Raw genomic sequence first — 19452 nt, 5'->3', positions numbered from 1 at the left:
CTTCCTACTGTGCTACACTTTATCAGAGTTTATGATGCTGTTACATGTTAATGTTAAAGGTGTTATGGACCAGGCCAGAGCCCCACAAAACATTTCAAGAAAGTAGCCCAGACCCTAACTTTGCTAGTTGTTTTAAGTAGGTATAATGCGAATATGCCAGGACTGATGCTGCTGGTCAAACCACTAATTTTTAAACAAAACAAAACTTATTTACAAGGGTACTAAATGAAACACACAACAAAAGAGAACAGAAAACCAAATAACTTAACTATATGAAAACCTAACAGATCAGCCCATCTTAATGCTGTTCCAAATACCTGAAACAATCCCCATAAACACCCGTTGGTACAAAAGGTAAAATCAAACACAGGGTCTTACAGGGGAGATGTCACAGAGAGGAGGATGAGCATGGACCTGCTTCTTTGAGTCCAGCAGCTTCATAACCGCTTTCAGTGAATAACCAGACTGCCATGATCTGCTTATATAGCCACAACAATATTTACTCAATTGGTCCAGTTAAGCTTTGTCAACTTTAATGACATGTAAATGGTCGTTGGATAAACATATTGATGAAAATGGGGTAGCGTAGGATAAATAGGCTTCAGATTGGTTCCACAGGTTGGAGGCAACATGGACGGCCGAAGGGCCTGTACTGTGCAGTAATGCTCTATGTTTTATGTTCTAAACCAAATCAAATCAGAGAAAAGCTGAGCTTGGAGAATAGGCCACTCCACTTTCATTATACAAGTTTGTTTTCTAAACTTCAAAGCCTTTTGCCCGAGCCAGTATCTGTTCGCTATAATTAAATTGAACCTAAAAACCCATCCAAGCCCAGACTTTTCAGAACCTGTGTTTTTACGATCTCCTGAAAAAAAAAAGGACATTAACTTGTTAAAAGGAACAGTATCATAACAAACATTCTATGCTTCATTTTGATAAGCAAAAACATTTAAAGGAAGGCAGAAAATCTTAAGGTTTCACAATTCAGCTTGCCAAAAAACCATAACTTTTATAATAAATGTCTAATACATAAAATGCAGTTGCGCTCAATACTTACAGCTCAAAACAGTGAAAGTAGGACTGAGCACCTCTACCAAAATGTACCACCTCCATCAGTGAAGCAGTTGTTGAGTACTAGAATGTCAACCAAGATGTGGTGGTGCCAGTGTTGGACTGGGATGGATAAAGTTAAAAATCACACAATACCAGGTTAGAGTCCAACAGGTTTATTTGGAAGTACAAGCTTTTGAAGTGCTGTTCCTTCATCAGGTAGCTCTGAAGCAGAGGAGCAGACTATCATAATAATAACCTCATTACCTTTATCCAGGTTGTGCATAAAGTAAAACTTTGTGAATACCTCAATTTACTTCCATAGAGCTCTAGGCCACAACACAAAGTAACCATATTCACTCCAATGACCATCTTGGAGAAGTTGCAAGGACAGTTGGGAGGGCAGAGCTCTGAAAACTTGTACTTCCAAATAAACCTTTTGGGCTATAACCTGGTGTTGTGAGATTTTTAACAATGTCAACCAAGATTATATGCTTAACTCCTGGCATGGTGCTTGGACCCAAGATCTTGTGTGTTAAGAGTGTTACAACCATACTCATAAGTGAAATTAAGGCCTCCAATTTTGATCAAATCTAACTGCTGCTTTTAAAACCAGTCCGTACACTTTAACCAGACGGAGAAAAAAAAATCTATTGTTGAAAGAACCAAAACCTTGCTAGTTTTTCAATAAAAAAGTATTTGAGTTTGACTTTAAAACAACCAGAAGTGCAAGTAAAATTCAAACTAATACAATTTAAAATTCCGATTAGAAGGATTAGGCCACCTCACAGGCTGGCAATTACAACGCTGCCTCCTAATTAGTATTTACAGACAGCCTGTGGCATTCTACTGGGACCACTTTTAATTAATTCAAGATGAAAGTACACGTGGCTTCTACACAATTATTTTGAAACAAGGCAGCACAGGACAAATTATTTTGGATTTAATCTATAAAAGTATTCACCCGCATGCTGAATTGGCAGTGAAAGCATTCAAGTTACCCATGGGTTCTTGTGGTTCAGTGGCAGTGACCCTACCTCTGAGCCAGCACACCCAGGTTGATGCTTCACTTGCTCCAGGTGTGTGTAACAACATCTCTGAACAGGTTAAATCAGAAAATATTCAGATTACCTATTTGCATTAATTTCAGAAACAAAGAAATTTCTTGATTTCTTTCAAACTTACTTCATATTGAGAATACAGATTTCAAAGAAAATAGTGGCAAGTTAATTATGTTCGATGATTTTGAAATTTTGCTGGAAACTAAACCGGTAGCTACTATGTCACAAGCTTACCATGTCTCTGACACTCTAACCCTATTTAGTTTTAAATGTGGCTTTTCCACTCCATCCTTTCCTAAAGACAGATTCCTTGGTGCAGTACAACTTCATAGATGATGACATTCCAATAATTTGTTTATTTCCAGTAAAATGTATGGGCTGTCAGTTATCAAGAGACTGTAGATCTATAAAGATCGACCACAGCCAACTCGACTCTGCTTTGATGTCCGCACGTGTTCAATTGGAACCACTGCACAGTGATCAGGGTGGAAGGGTCATACTGCCTCTGATTCTAAACACTGGAGCACTAACGCCGCACGTAGCACTGTCTACCACACTGACCCCAAGAGGCAAAGATCAAGAGATAAAACCTGATTACTTGTCCAAGCCACAGGAGATTTACAAGAGTTACTTGCGCTCGACAAACATTCTTTCTTTTGATGTGAGCTACCCTCACCCTGATTGAGGTTCTAAAGCAAGAATCCCAACACAGAATTAACAGAAGTAGTTCCAATCGTCTGCCAATGACTTCACCTATTTTTCATTCCCTCAAATATTTCCTCCCTGTAGACAGACATTTGCTTGGCAGAGATTAAGGTACTATATAATACAAAGACAATGTGCCATGTCATCAAGTAACTGTATATCATTAAATATCCCGTTAGTCAATATTTTTGAAAAAATATATTTTTCAATTTTGATTCTGTGTCCTGGTGTTTCTGATTGGTTGCACTGGCTTTCAATACATTTCAAGCCAAAATCATTCAAACCAGTGCAAACTTTTCAGAAATTTCAACTGTTGATTAAGTTTCCAATGATCTTTTGTAATTCCAGACTAATTGTGCCTATGTGCAGGCCTTCAGAGAAGCTTTTGAAAAGCCATTGGACCTTTTGTGTGCAAAAGCATTTATGAGCACAACTTAAAATGTTTTACAGATATTTATTCCAAGTTACTAACAAACTCACAAGCAGACCCAAATTGTTTCAAACATACTTTCTAAAAAAAAAGCAATTTTCAATCTTTTAATAAGGCAAGGAGATAGGTTGTCTAATGGTCCGAATTTTGGAAGAATTGGAGCGAACAAAAACAAGATGGGGAAGAGGGAAAAAGAATCCGGGAAGGCTCAAGTGTCGGCAGTGAACAAAGAAATAGTCATCTTCTGATGGAAAAAAGGTGAAAAGGTGCAGGGTTAAATTTTATATATAATGCATGGAATATCATGGACAAATTGGGGAACTGGAAGCAGAAATTGCTCTGAGGTACAGAACATGCAGGGTATATAAACTGCTTTTGCGAGACAGCACAGTGGCTCAGTGATCAGCACTGCTGCCTCACAACACCAAGGACCTGGGTTCAACCCCACCCTCCAGAGACTGTCTGTGTGGAGTTTGCACTTCTTCCTGTGCTTGCGTGGGCTTCCGCAGGGTGCTCCAGTTTTCTCCTGCAGTCCACAGATGTGCAAGTTAGGTTGATTGGCTAAATTACCTGTAGTGTTCAGGATTGTGTTGGTTAGGTGTGTTAGTCATGGGAAATGCAGGGTTACAGTGTCAGGGTAGGGGAAATGGGTCTGGGTGGGATGCACTTCCGAGGGTTGCATGGACTTGTTAGGCCAAATGGCCTATTTGCACACTGTAGAGATTCTATAAAACAAAACACAATTTTGTTCTTTATAAGCCCTGATGAAGGGTTTATGCCCGAAACATCTATTCTCCTGCTCCTCGGATGCTGCCTGGCCTGCTGTGCTTTTCCAGCACCACACTCTCGACTCAAGATCCACAGCAATACGGTTGATACTTAATTTCCTTGTGGGCAATGGATGGGCAATAAATGCTGGCCTAGCCAGCAATGCCTTCACTCCATGAATACATGTTAAATCAGACATCAGTCAATGATTAAGATTCCAGACTAGAAAAGGGCAAAGTTGAACTGGAGTAGGTTTGATCAGAAATGCATTTTGGTTGATCAAACAATGGATGAAAAACAGGAGAACTTTAAAAAAAGAGATGAGTAGGGTGCAAGCTGGTTTATTCACATGAAAAATTAATTTGGGGTATTCAGAATCCCCTGGATGATTAAAGATATTGGTGAGAAAGTAAGGAAGAAAAAGGTGGCATTTAATGCACAACAGAAAAATAACTGCAATAGAAATGATGAAGAGTATCTCAAATGCAGGAAAGGAGCTAAGGGTGAAATAAAGGAGGAGAACAGGAATCATGAGAAAAGGATGTCAAGCTTCCCTCAAATGAAAAAAAAACTGTTCTTTGAATATATTAATAGTAAAAGAGTAGTGAAGAATAGAACGAGGCTCAGAAGGAATAAGGGTAAGCTGCTCACTGAAGCAAAGGTACAGATTTTAAATCAGAACTTTGCTTCTGTTTTTACCACATTAGAAAATGGTGACAACAGCCTTGTTGAAAATGTGGATGTTGAGCAAATGAGCAATGCACTGATAGATAAAGAAGAGGTACATAAAAAGGCTGGCAACACTCCAAGTAAAGAAATTGCCAGACTTGAATGAGATGCGTCGGAGATTAGAGAACTAAGGGAGCAAATTGCTAAGTCTCTGATAGAAACTTTCATGCCTCCCCCAAAACTAAGGATCAGTCTCGAGGGACTGGAGGATTGCAAAATGCGCTAACTTTGAAGATAGGGGCAAAGGATAACGCAGGAAACTATCAGCATGATGTCAATAGTAAGAAAATTGATGGAGGCCATATGTAGGATTAGATAAATAAACAGAGAAAAATAAGCAAATATGAGACAGACATCTGGCTTTGTCAGATGTGACCTGCCCTTGACAAAGTTGACCGTAAGTTCTTTGACAAGGGGACACAGGCAGTGAAGGTGGGCAGTATATTTGGGCTTTCAGAAAACACTTAATATAGTTCTGGATGTCGGTTGCTTGCTGAGCTGAAAGGTTCGTTTTCAGACGTTTCATCACCATACCAGGTAAAATCATCAGTGAGCCTCCGGATGAAGCACTGGTGATATTACCCTCTTTCTATTTACATGTTTAGGCGTCCTTGGGTTGGTGACGTAATTTCCTGTTCTTTTTCTCAGCGGGTGGTAAACAGGATTCAAGTAATGTGTTTGTTGATAGAGTTGCGGTTGGAATGCCATGCTTCTAGGAATTCTCATGAATGACTCCATTTGGCTTGTCCTAGGGTGGATGTGTTGCCCCACACAAAAAAAGCTAGCCACCAGGATACCTAAACATCAGCTAGCCACAAAAAGACATGACACTTCATGGTAAGGTCCTAGGGAGTGTTGCTGAACAAAGAGACCTTGGAGTGCAGGTTCATAGCTCCTTGAAAGTGAAGTCACAGGTAGATAGGATAGTGAACAAGGCGTTTGGTATGCTTTCTTTTCTTGGTCAGAGTATTGAGTACAGGAGTTGGGAGGTCATGTTGCGGTTATACAGGACATTGGTTAGGCCACTGTTGGAATACTGCATGCAATTCTGGTCTCCTTCCTATCGGAAAGATGTTGTGAAACTTGAAAGGGTTCAGAAAAGATTTACAAGGATGTTGCCAGGGTTGGAGGATTTGAGCTACAGGGAGAGGCTGAACAGGCTGGGGCTGTTTTCTCTGGAGCATTGGAGGCTGAGGTTTACAAAATTATGAGGGGCATGGGTAGGGTCAATAGACAAAGTCTTTTCCCTATGTTTGGGAATTCCAGAACTAGAGGGCATAGGTTTAGGGTAAGAGGGGAAAGATATAAAAGGAACCTAAGGGGCAACATTCTCACGCAGAGGCGGTGCGTGCATGGAATGAGCTGCCAGACGAAGTGGCAGAGGCTGGTACAATTGCAACGTTTAAAAGGCATTTGGATAAGTATATGAATAGGAAGGGTTTGGAGGGATATGGGCTGGGTGCTGGCAGGTGGGATTAGATTGGGTTGGGATATCTGGTCGACATGGACGGGTTGGACCGAAGGGTCTGTTTCCGTGCTGTACATCTCTATGACCCATTCTCACGAGTATCCTTATGAGGAAGGGCACCATGTCGACTGGGGCAACACATCCATTCTAAGATAAGCCAAACAGAGACACGCACGAGAATACCTACAAGCATGGCATTCCAACCAGAACGTTACCAACAAACACATTGACTTGGATCCTATTTACCATCAAAAGCATCTTGATACAAAGAATGTATTTTTATAAATGACCTAAGAAATCTAGATGCTCAAAAAGTCACAATAATCATTGCCTACACTCAACCAAAATTTCCCTTTCTCCCCAAGTACTGTTTGAATGCAATTCCAAATACTTCTAAGCGATAGCTGCTTAAATTATATGACCATTACCTTAACCTCCAGTAAGATAAATTTATTCAGTCAAACCTAATGTAAAATGAAAATTGCGACCCAGGAGTGATTTTAAATCATTATCAGCATTAGCTTTAGACTTGGTTTTAAATTGAAGTGTTCTTGGGAGTTTCCAGACGACCAATACTATCTCAGAATAAAACATACCTATTTAGTATATTACAGCAGAGGCAAGTCACATAAGTAATTAATCTTAGTACGGAGATATCAGGGGGTTATTTTTGTTTGAATATCTCAATGCATCAAGGACAAGTCTCTAATTTTTAAGAATGATTATTGAATAATGAAAGAATCAATCCTTGTTTACAATACTGCTCCTCCAAAATACAAATAAATTAAAGTTGTCAATTCATTTACGTACAGTAACAAATCCACCAAGGAGTAAATATTCAGAAACATACACTTTTAAAAACAAATGTTAAGTAATAAACAGACCTAAAAGAAATAGGAGATGCAAACAAATATCACAAGTAGGTCATGCTCAGAATTCCAATACAATTAAGTTTTTACTCTTTTCTCAACCTCTTTCTCAAGAGGGCTCAACTTTATGGGTGCACCGAAGATAGCTGGTATGCAAAGTGAGCTAACCTCAAGTTAGCTAAAATTCTTGGATCAAATTACTGCAGATGCTGGAATCTGTACTGAAAACAATAAATACTGGAAATCACAGCAGGTCAGACAGCATCCATGGAGAGCAAGCTAACATTGAGTCGAGATGACTCTGTCAGAGCTGAAGTGTGGAGTGGACAACATTTCTGCTGTAGTTTGAGGGTGGGGGTACCAGGTGTAGGGTGCTGGTGCAGAAAAGATGTTAGTTCAGATTAAGTGATTGGAATGTAAGTATGGCAAAACAATGAGGCTTCTCCTCTATACCTCCAGTCCCCACTAGGATGGTCTGAGAGCTCTTGGTTTCTTCCTCGACAAAAAGCCGAACAATCCTCACCCACCACCTGGTTGAACGTGTTATGAGGTATGTGGAACAATCCTTGTTCCAGTCTTAACACTAGCCCCTGCCCACAACTCTTTATTTCAGTACAATAACAACTGCTTTAGTGCCTCTTCAGGCTCCCTCCAAGATTTTGAAAACCTCATTCATTTTGCCTCCAATTTCCACCCCTCCTAACTTTCACATTGTCTACTGCTGACATTTCCCTTCCTTTCCTTGATCTATCTCCAATTCAGGGAATAAACTGTCCACTGTCATGTCCTCCACTGCCATCCACTCAAAGCCAGTGGCTCTCATAGGTACCTTCACAGCCCATGTCTCGCAAAGACTATGCCATTCTCTCAGTTGCCTCCTCCACCTTGCACCTATATGGATGATGCCACCTTCCAAAACAGTGCTGCTGACATAGCTTGCATCTTCCATGACCATGACTTCCCACCACTGTGCTTAACAGGGCCCTCAACCTGCATCTGACCTATCACCCATGTTCTGCCCTTGAGCATGATCGAATTCCCCTTATCCTCTGTCTTCATACACCAGCCTCCTTTTTCAAAAGGATAATCCTCCGCCACTTCAGACAACTTCAGGTGAATGCTACCACCTGTGATGATGCTGCTTCTTTAACAAAGTTATGTTGTCCTTGGCCTTTTTTTTTCCCCCCAATAGAGAGGTTGTAAGAGCAATGAATCCTAAACGTATCGCTTGGATGTGTTTTAGGGCCAATTTGATTATAGCTAACAGATACTACCTTGGGAAAAAGGCTTTTGAGTTTAAAAAAAACACTTGTACAATGAAAGGGGAGTGGCCAGTTCTCCCTACTCAGCCCTTCTTTGGTTTGGTCTTTAGCAGTCTGGCTGTTCAATGAAAGTAGGCAGTCAGTTTTGAGGCTGCTATCCAAGAAACAGCTGCATGGAAGAGGGTGTTCCATGCTGCCATCTCTTTGACATCTCTCCTGTTAGACCCTGTGTTTGATTTTATCTTTTGGGCCAAGGGGTATTTCTGGGGATTGTTACAAGTATTTGGAACAGCATTAATTTGGGATGATCTGTTGGGTTTTCAGATAGGTTAAGTTATTTGGTATTATGTTCTCTTGTGTTTGTGTTTTATTCAGTAACCTTGTACATAAATTCTGTTTTGTTTAAAACCAAGTGGTTTGACCAGCTCCTAGAATATCCACTCTACATCTGGTTAAAACAACAGGCAAAGTTATGGTCCAAGCTACTTTCTTGAAATGGTTTGAGGGGGTCTGGCCTGGTCCATAACACACCAAACATATCTTCCCTTCACCACTCTTGCATGCATTTTGCAGAGATCATTCCCTCCTGGACACCCTAGTCCATTCCACAACCATCAACACCACCCCTCTCCCCATCCATGCCACCTTCCCATGTAACTACAGAAGGTGTAATACCTGCCCTGACACTACCTTTCTGCTCCCCATCCAAGGGCCAAAATGGTCTTTCCAGATGATGCAGCATTTCACCTGTACCTCCTCCAATTTTGTATTTTGTATTCGCTGCATCCAATGTGGAGTACTCTACATTGGATAAACCAAACGCAGACTGGTTGACCGCTTTGTGGAACACCTCTGGTCTGAGTGTAAACAGAAACCCGACCTTCCTGTAGCTGATCATTTTAATACAGTGTCTTGCTCACACGCCTACATGTCTGTCCTTGGCATAATGTAGTTTTCCAGTGAATCACAGTGAAAACTGAAAGAACAACTCTCAATTTCACACGAGACACTTTGCTGCCTTCTGGACTTTAATATTACAGTTCAACATCTATAAACTACAAACCATTTCTTTGATTTCTTTTAGCTTGTTATCACAGCCTCCACTCCACCCATCCCATTTACTGTCCTTTCAAGTCTGGCAGGAGACACACTATCGTTCTGCCATTGTCACATTCCAATCACTTAAATCTGAATTATCAACATCTTTTCACTACTTGCAACCTATGCCCACTATTTCCACTGCTCCACCTCCCTGCAAACAAGAGCATAAATGCTGTTCCCTCCACACTTCACTTCAACTCTGATGAAGAATCATTTAGACCCTAAGTGTTCGCTTGCTCTCTCTCCATGGATGCTAGCTAAAATTCTATGTCATTTTAGAAACAGTTTCCTTTGTTCATTAAATAAAAACCAAAAGAACTGTGGGTGCTGTAAACCAGTAACAAAAATGGAAGTTGCCAGAAAAGCTCAGCAGGTCTGGCAGCATCTGTGAAGAGAAATCAGAGTTCATGTTTTCAGGTCCAGTGACACTTCCTCAGAACTCCTGAAGACCTGAAACATTAACTCTGATTTCTCTTCACAGATGCTGTCAGATCTGCTGAGCTTTTTCTGCAACTTCTGTTTTTGTTCCTTAGTTCATGTTCTAATGGTGAACTAACTTTTTTTTTCTGCCGGTACATTTCCCAGATGCACAGCAAGTAGCTCCAGGTCTTTCTGTAACTTAACGTGTTTTCTGCAATGTTATTTTCATGACTTTGCCCATGTCAGAGATTTAAATTTCCTATCCATTAGAGTCATAGATTCATATAGCACATAAACAGACCCTTATTGGTTTCAAATTTTTCATATTAAATTCTATCATTCGCACACTAAGGTTCTTCACTAAGTTGGCCATTTCCTGAACGTACATTACAAGATTTCAAAGAAACAGAAAGACTAATAGAAAAACAAAATTAATAGATTATCCCAACAGGGTGGCACACTGGAATAACACAATGTGTTTCTTACTTCTCAGACTTTAGTTTGTGGTAGAGTCAAACCAATTAAATACAAAGTTTGTCACGTGTCTGACAAGGGGCCCGTAAGAAATAAAGGCAAAAATCAATTAATCAATCGAACAGACTGAAGATATTCATGCGTTAAGCGGCAGCACTTATATTCATGTCTGGCAAAACATCCCAAGATGCTTCATAGGAATTTTATTAAATAAGGTTTGATTGCAAATCGCATAAGACGATATTAGATCAGATTAACAAAAGCTTACTTTTGAAAGTCCAGAGTTCAGGCCTGAGCCAGCTGAAATGGTGGTGTGATTAAATCAGACCACATACAAGAGGCCGAAATTAGACAGCAGCATGCTTGGAGGGCTGTACAGGTTAGTAAAGGTAATGTAGATGGGTGATTGGAAAGCCACTGAGAAAATTAAAAACATAGAGAAGCCTTTTTTAAAACTAAACTTGTTGCCAGAGCAATAGTCAACATAGATCAAAGAACACAGATGGTGACAGATAACAGGGCTTAAAATGTGTTGCTGGAAAAGCACAGCAGATCAGGCAGCATCCAAGGAGCAGGAGAATCGACGTTTCGGGCATGAGCCCTTCTTCAGGAATTTTCGGCTCTGATCTCCAGCGTCTGCAGTCCTCACTTTCTCCTCGAAGAAAACAGGGCTTGCTGCATACAAACAACTATATTTGTAAAAATGTCGAAAGAACATTAAAATATAAGCAAGGCTGCAAACAGAACTCACAGATGATTCCAATAAGGGAACTGAATGAATATTTGAAAAATAAACATTTGAATGGCACTGAGCTAGCGTGGGGATGATATGCCAAATACCTAAAGTGGTCAAACAAACAGGATGCATTGGAGAAATGAGCCCAGGCTTTTTTGGGGACGTGGATAGATTAAACATCCATTTGAGTCCCGCACTTTGTAAGTTGAAGAGATGGAACAAGCAGTGGCTGCTTCCTTGGATGGTGCCATGATAGTAGTAAATATGGACCAACCAAATTTAAATTCCATTATCTGATTGTTATACCCAAGATCATTCATATACTAAAACAGCTTTTAAAAAAAGAATTATGAACTTAAAATAGCTGCAGTGCAAGCTTCAGGAAATCCATATGGAATAAACAAAGCTATCTACATTGAAACATCACCACCTGCAAGTTCCCCTCCAAGCCACTCACCACCCTGACTTGGAATACGCTGTTCCTTCAAAGTAATTGGATCAAAATACTGGAATTCCCTCCCTTTTGGCACTGTGGGTCAACCCACAGAAAGTGAACTACAACGTTTCAAGAAGGCAGCTGACCACCACCTTCTCAAGGGCAAACAGGGATGAGCTATCGATGCTGGTCAGCCAGCAACACTGAAGTCCCACAAATGAACAAACAAAAAATTACCACTCTTTACAGAGTCATAGAACTGGTCTGCATGGAAATGGACCTTTCAGTCCAACTTGTCCAAATATCTTAATTTAATCTAGTCCCATTTGCCAGAATTTGGTCCCTATCCTCCTGAACAATTAATTCACATATACATCCAGATGCCTTTCAAATGTTGTGATTGACCCACATCCACCACTTCCTCTGGTAGCTCATTCCATACATGCACCACCCTCTGAGTGAAAACGTTGTCCCTTAGATCCCTTTTAGATCTTTCCCCTCTCACCTTAAACCTATGCCCTCTAGCTCTGGACTTCCTTACCCTGGGGAAAACACATTGCTTACTCACCCTATCCACATGATTTTATAACCTCTATAAGGTCACCCCTCAGCTTCTGACACACCAGTCTATTTAGCCTCTCTTTTATCCATGCAAAACAATCTGAACGAGATAGGCGGGAACTATTTTGCTCAGATAACTGATCTGATCGCAAACAAAGGAAGCATTCTCAAATGTAAATGAAACCCCATGACACAAAGGCTCAGTCAGAAGCACCGTCTCACGTGATACACCATTCAATTTGAACAAATCAAATTGAAAGAGTCAGGGGATGTAGAGTCAGTGTGGATAGAGCTTCGAAACACTAAGGGTAAAAAGACCCTCATGGGAGTCATCTACAGGCCCCCAAACAGTAGTCTGGATGTTGGAGGTAAGTTGAATCAGGAGCTGAAATTGGCCTGTCGCAAAGATGTTACTACAGTTGTTATGGGGGATTTTAACATGCAGGTAGACTGGGAGAATCAGGATGGTATCGGGCCTCAAGAAAGAGACTTTGTGGAGTGCCTCAGAGATGGATTTTTAGAGCAGCTGGTGCTGGAGCCGACCAGGGATAAGGCGATTCTGGATCTGGTATTGTGTAACGAACCAGAATTGGTCAGTGACCTCGAAGTGAAGGAGCCATTGGGAAGTAGTGACCATAATACAATAAGCTTCAATCTGCAATTTGAGAGGGAGTGGGTACAATCTGAAGTGACAATATTTCAGTTGAATAAAGGGAAATATGGAGCTATGAGGGAGCAACTGGCCAAAGTTCAATGGTTCAATACCTTAACAGGGAAGACCGTGGAGGAACAATGGCGGATATTTCTGTGTATGATGCAGAAGATGCAGGATCAGTTCATTCCTAAAAGGAAGAAAGATCCCAGGAGGAGACATGGGCGGCCGTGGCTGACGAGGGAAGTAAAGAAACATATAAGGTTAAAAGAGAAAAAGTATAACTTAGCGAAGATAAGCGGGAAAACGGAGGACTGGGAAGCTTTTAAAGAACAACAGAGGATTAGTAAGAAGGAAATACGCAGAGAAAAAATGAGGTACGAAGGTAAACTGGCCAGGAATATAAAGGAGGATAGTAAAAGCTTTTTTAGGTATGTCCAAGGCAAAAAAATGGTTAGGACAAAAATTGGGCCCTTGAAGACAGAAGCAGGGGAATATATTACTGGGAACGTAGAAATGGCAGAGGAATTAAATGGGTACTTCAGATCTGTGTTCACTGGGGAAGACACAAGCAATCTCCCTGAGGTAACAGTGGCTGAAGGACCTGAATTTAAGGGAATTTATATTTGCCAGGATTTGGTGTTGGAGAGACTGTTAGGTCTGAAGGTTGATAAGTCTCCGGGACCTGATGGCCTGCATCCCAGGGTACTGAAGGAGGTGGCTCGGGAAATCGTGGATGCGCTGGTGATTGTTTTCCAGAGTTCAATAGAATCGGGGTCGGTTCCTGAGGATTGGAGGGCGGCTAATGTTGTGCCACTTTTTAAGAAAGGTGGGCGGGAGAAAGCAGGAAATTATAGACCAGTTAGTCTGACCTCAGTGGTGGGAAAGATGCTGGAGTCTATTATAAAGGATGAAATTACGGCACATCTGGATAATAGTAACAGGATAGGACAGAGTCAGCATGGATTTATGAAGGGGAAATCATGCTTGACTAATCTTCTTGAATTTTTTGAGGATGTAACTCGGAAGATGGACGAGGGAGATCCAGTGGATGTAGTGTACCTGGACTTTCAGAAAGCTTTTGATAAAGTCCCACACAAGAGGTTAGTGAGTAAAATTAGGGTGCACAGGATTGGGGGCAAAGTACTAGATTGGATAGAGAATTGGTTGGCTAATAGGAAACAAAGGGTAGTGATTAACGGCTCCATTTCGGAATGGCAGGCAGTGACCAGTGGGGTACCGCAGGGATCCGTGCTGGGACCGCAGCTTTTTACAATATATGTAAATGATATAGAAGATGGTATCAGCAATAACATTAGCAAATTTGCTGATGACACAAAGCTAGGTGGTAGGGTGAAATGTGATGAGGATGTTAGGGGATTACAGGGTGACCTGAACAAGTTAGGGGAGTGGGCAGATGCATGGCAGATGCAATTTAATGTGGATAAATGTCTGGTTATCCACTTTGGTGGCAAGAACAGGAAGGCAGATTACTACCTCAATGGTATCAAATTAGGTAAAGGGGCTGTTCAGAGAGATCTGGGTGTTCTTGTCCACCAGTCAATGAAGGCAAGCATGCAGGTACAGCAGGTCGTGAAGAAGGCTAATAGCATGCTGGCCTTCATAACAAGAGGGATTGAGTATAGAAGCAAAGAGGTGCTTCTGCAGCTGTACAGGGCCCTGGTGAGACCACACCTGGAGTACTGTGTACAGTTCTGGTCTCCAAATTTGAGGAAAGACATTCTGGCTATTGAGGGAGTGCAGCGTAGGTTCACGAGGTCAATTCCTGGAATGGCAGGATTGCCTTACACGGAAAGACTGAAGCGACTGGGCTTGTATACCCTTGAGTTTAGAAGACTGAGAGGGGATCTGATTGAAACGTATAGGATTATGAAAGGACTGGACACTCTGGCAGGAGGGAACATATTTCCGTTGATGGGGGAATGCCGAACCAGAGGACACAACTTAAAAATACGGGGTAGACCATTTAGGACAGAGATGAGGAGAAACTACTTCACCCAGAGAGTGGTGGCTGTGTGGAATGCTCTGCCCCAGAGGGCAGTGGAGGCCCAGTCTCTGGATTCATTTAAGAAAGAATTGGATAGAGCTCTTAAAGATAGTGGAGTCAAGGGGTATGGAGATAAGGCTGGAACAGGATACTGTTTAGGAATGATCAGCCATGATCATATTGAATGGCGGTGCAGGCTCGAAGGGCAGAATGGCCTACTCCTGCAGCTATTGTCTATTGTCAATTGTCTATTGTCTATTGAAAGACACTCTGGGATGGAGTGGTGCTGTCTTTGCTGTAGTTTTACATGGGTTCTCAAATGTCTGCTTGGATTCCTGTCAGTGTCTCTGCTCAGAGCGGCGTTGTTTCACTCATTCAGGTCATTGAACGAGGTACCAAAGTCTAAAACCAATTGTCTAAAATCTCCACCTCCTAATGTTGCCTGGCTTGCTGTGTTCTACCAACCTCCTGCTTGTCTCCTTCATCTATAGACATGGAAATTAGGCTGCTGACTCAGGGTCAAAAATTTACATCTCTTGGCTAATTCCAAAAGGTAGGATATATTGGGAAATGAAAGGCCCATGGCTAGTTAGCCTGCTTGGAAAGATAATGATGTTAGACTGTAGAATACACACAACTATATTTCAGGAACTGTTTTTGAGCAGCAGATTAGACAGAAGGACAAACAAATTTGTGTTAAGAGTTGGAACTGTCTCCATGTCAGTCATCATCTTGGAAAACAGTACCCAGCAAAGGAAATAATTTTGCTAAACAACCATTCACTGAAAGCTCAGAAATATCCATACATTTCACAAGTGCTGAAGACACAAACAAGTCAACTATTAATGTACTTTAGTCTCAGGTTAAGAAGGTAACACTTGAGAGACTCCCAGGACGGCATGGCCTTCAGTTTTTCCTATCTGTATCGACACTCTCCCTTCTACATTAAAAACAAAAGAACTGCGGAAGCTGTAAATCAGAAACAAAAACAGATGTTCCTGGGAAAGCTCAGCAGGTCTGACAGCATCTCTTAAAAGAAATCCAAGTTAACGTTTCGAGTCCAGTGAATCTTTCTCAGAACATCCCCAAAACATTAACCTGGATTATTCTTCATAGATACTGGCAGCCCTGCTGAGCTTTTTCACCAACTTCTGTTTTTGACTCTCCCTTCTAAACTTATTGCCCTATGATTGTGTGCATATTCAATGCCATCTTCTTTTATTACTTCTTTTCCCTGGATTTCATACATAATAAAACTTATCTTTCTTTCACCCAAGAAAGCCTGTTAATTGGCTCTTTCATTCTCCAACAAATACTTTCATTGAAGTGTGATAGCCGTGTACCAAAACTGGAAATACTTGTGGCAAATTTAGAAGGGTGGGGGAAGAACTGGTTAATTCTACATCCTTACTTGGTCCTTACAATGGTCAGTCAGCAAATGGCTTTCAATGCTCACTAGGTGGCTTGGACAGGAAGAGAAAAAAAACAGATAACATTTAGGTCATCTCTCAAAGTCTCAGCTACTCTTCATGAAGAGAAAGTAGAAGCTTGAAAGAGTGAGTTTAATCACATAAACATCACCCAGTGATTAAATGTGGACATGATGAGGGTATTGTCACCAGCTCATGTCTGGAAATCACTCATAGCAAGGATCCTATGACTCAAGTGACTGGACCATTACAACTCAATGAGTTCACATCTGGGAATCTCTTTTCAGCCACATTCTTGCTATCCAACCAATTACCCTTAATAGTCTGTCTCCACCACCTAATATCGCACATGACTGTCCTGACACCTTACTAATGGATATGGAGAGTACAAGTGAGTTGCATTTCCTAACTCATAGATATACCACTGTACATTCCGCATTCCAATCCACTGGAATGGGACGGCATCTTCGCAGACATGCTATCCCATTCCGCTGGAGTGGAATGTGAAATGTACAGCATACATCTTTAATTACAAACAAGTGACCCTTAGTCTCTACACTTGCAGAAAATGTCTTCTTAAAGTTAAATTCAGGTTTCCAGTTGATGGATTGTAACAATATTTGACATAAAAGGAGAAGGGAGCCAGTTGACCCATTATAGGCGAACGTGACGATTGCAGGTGCGGGAGATCAGAGTCAAGATTAGAGTGGTACTGGAAAAGCACAGCAGGTCAGGCAGCATCCGAAGAGCAGGAAAATCAACATTTTGGGCAGGAGCCCTTCATCAGGGATGAGGCTAGGAGATTCCGGGGTGGAGAGATAAATGGAAAGGACGTGGGGCTGGGGAGAAGGTAGCCAAGAGTGCAATAGGTGGATGGAGGTGGGGATAAAGGTGATAGGTTGAAGAGGAAGGTGGAGCAGATAGGTGGGTAGTAAGATTGGCAGGTAGGGCAGGTCATGAGGATGGTGCTGAGCTGGAAGGTTGGAAGGGGGTAAGGCAGGGGGAGGGGAAATGAGGAAACTGGTGAAGTCCACATTGCTATCCTGCCCTGGGGACCATGGGTTCTGCCCTTGTTGCAGTGGGATGGTCCTAACCTTCCACCCCACCAACCTCTGCATAAACCACATCACCCACTAACATTTCCGCCACCTACAAATGGACTCCACCACCAGAGATATATTTCCCTCTCCACCCCATCCACTTTCCGCAAAGACCGTGACCACCTGGTCAGGTCCACCCCCCCCCTCCCCCCCCCCCCCCCCCCCCCCAAAACAACCTCCCCTCCCCTCCTGGATCCTTCCGCTGCCACTGCAGGAATTGCAAAACCACCCCCAACCAAGGCCCCAAAGGAGCCTTCCACATCCAAAGTTTCACCTGCACTTCCACACATCACTTATTGTATCCGTTACTCCCGATGCGGTCTCCTTTGCATTGGGGAGATTGGATGCCTTCTTGTAGAGCACTTTACGGAACATCTCCAGGACACCTGCACCAATCAACCCCACCATCCCGTGGTCGAACATTTCAACTCCCCATCCCACTTTGCTGAGGATATTCAGATCCTGGGCCACCTGCATCGCCACTCCCTCACCACCCAATACCTGAAGGAAGAACACCTCATCTTCCACCTCGGAACACTTCAACCCCACAAATCAATGTGGACTTCATCAGAGGATTGGGTCTGGTGACCATGGCATGGGGCAGGAGGGCAGTTACAAAGATAGGCTGCGACTGCCTGGGGGGGGGGGGGGGGGGGGTAGGGCGTTGGGGCTCAAGAGGTTGGGGACTGGGAGTTTGAATGTCAGAGCTAGGAGAGGAAGGGATCTGGGGGTTGTGCATGAGGTAAGCATGGGGTCAGTTTAATAGCTACTCACAAGTTAGATTATGTACTTAATAACGATAACTTTTTCTGAATAACAACTTCATTGGAAACATTCAAAGTCTTCGATTCTTAGGGAGACTTTTGTAAGTCATAGGTATCATGGAATTAGAGGAAAATTCAATTTCCTGGATGAATTCTTCTGAATGCTACAATAGGGATTGCACAAGTTCCGCAATCGCAACTTTGAACTATATCTGTATAACAATGAGCAAGCAGAATGTCTCCCTTATATTTTCTTGTGGCAATCAGTACCTGCAACTCAATCAATTTTATTTACTTTATGCTGAGCATTCATATACATATGCAGTAACCCTGCAGACTTTATCATTTTCTCCCTTATTCTGATTCTACCTATGGATTTAATATGTTCTATTCTAGTGCTGTCTATTGCTCCCAGTACTCTGTGCAGTGCGGTATTCTTTCTCATATGGAGGGCCTGTACTTTTACTTAATCATTCATTTCTTTGGGATGTGGGTGTAGCTGGCTGGCCAGCGTTTATTGCCAGTCTGTAGTTGCCCTTGAGAAGATGGTGGTGAACTGCCTTCTTAAAATGCTGCAGTTTACCCGATGTAGTTTGATCCACAATGCCATTAAGGAAGGGTTTCCAAGATTTTGACACAGTGACAGTGAGGGAATGGCGATAAATTTCCAAATCAGGATGGATAATGCCTTGAAAGGGAAGTTGAAGGAGTTAGTGTTCCCCTATGTCTGCTGCCCTTATTCCTCTAGATGGATGTGGTTGTGGGTTTGAAAGATACTGTCTGAGGATCATTGGTGAATTTCTGCTGTGCATCCTGTAGATAGCACACATTGCTGCAATGGAACCTTGGTGGTGGAGGGAATCGGTGCTTGTGGAAGCAGCGCTAATCAATCAGGCTGCTTTATGCTAGACGGTGTCAAGCTACTTGCTCCTGGCAAGTGAGGAGTATTCCATCACACTCCTCATTTATGCCTTGCAGAGTGTGGACAGGCTTTGGGGATTCATTGGAATTTTGAAAAATGAGAAGCATTCTAGTTGAACACAGAATGCTTCAGGAACTTTGCAGAGTCTAGGAGCAGAGGGCATAATCTCAGAATAAGGGGGCTCAATACTTAAGGCAGAGATGAGGAGGAATTTTTCTCAGATGTTAGTGAATCTAGAATGCCTTAGCGAAGAGGACTGTTGAAGCTTGTCAACTGCGTATATTCGAGGCCAAGATAAACGGATATTTAACCAGTAAGGGAATCAAGAGTCATGAGGAGGGGGCAGGAAAGTGAAAGTGAAGATTATCAGATCAACCATAATTACACTGAATGACGGAGCAGACTTGATGGGCTGAGTGGCCTAGTTTTCTTCCTAAGTTTTAGTCATATTTCTGCCAAATTAGTTCAAATCCTCCTCATGGAATACAGGGAGAACTAGCCATTTG

At 42.1% G+C, this 19452-nt stretch overlaps 1 protein-coding gene across 5 annotated transcripts in view; it reads right to left on the bottom strand.

The window, feature by feature from the left end:
* The window catches only part of spopla (speckle type BTB/POZ protein like a), a 209615-nt gene that overhangs the window by 160119 nt on the left and 30044 nt on the right, over positions 1-19452 (bottom strand). The gene's annotated exons all lie outside the window — the stretch shown is intronic.

Source organism: Chiloscyllium punctatum, chromosome 10, assembly GCF_047496795.1.
Source record: "Chiloscyllium punctatum isolate Juve2018m chromosome 10, sChiPun1.3, whole genome shotgun sequence".
Classification (NCBI taxonomy): domain Eukaryota; kingdom Metazoa; phylum Chordata; class Chondrichthyes; order Orectolobiformes; family Hemiscylliidae; genus Chiloscyllium; species Chiloscyllium punctatum.
The sequence above is the reverse complement of the archived record's forward strand: the minus strand, read 5'-3'. Positions and strand labels throughout refer to the sequence as shown.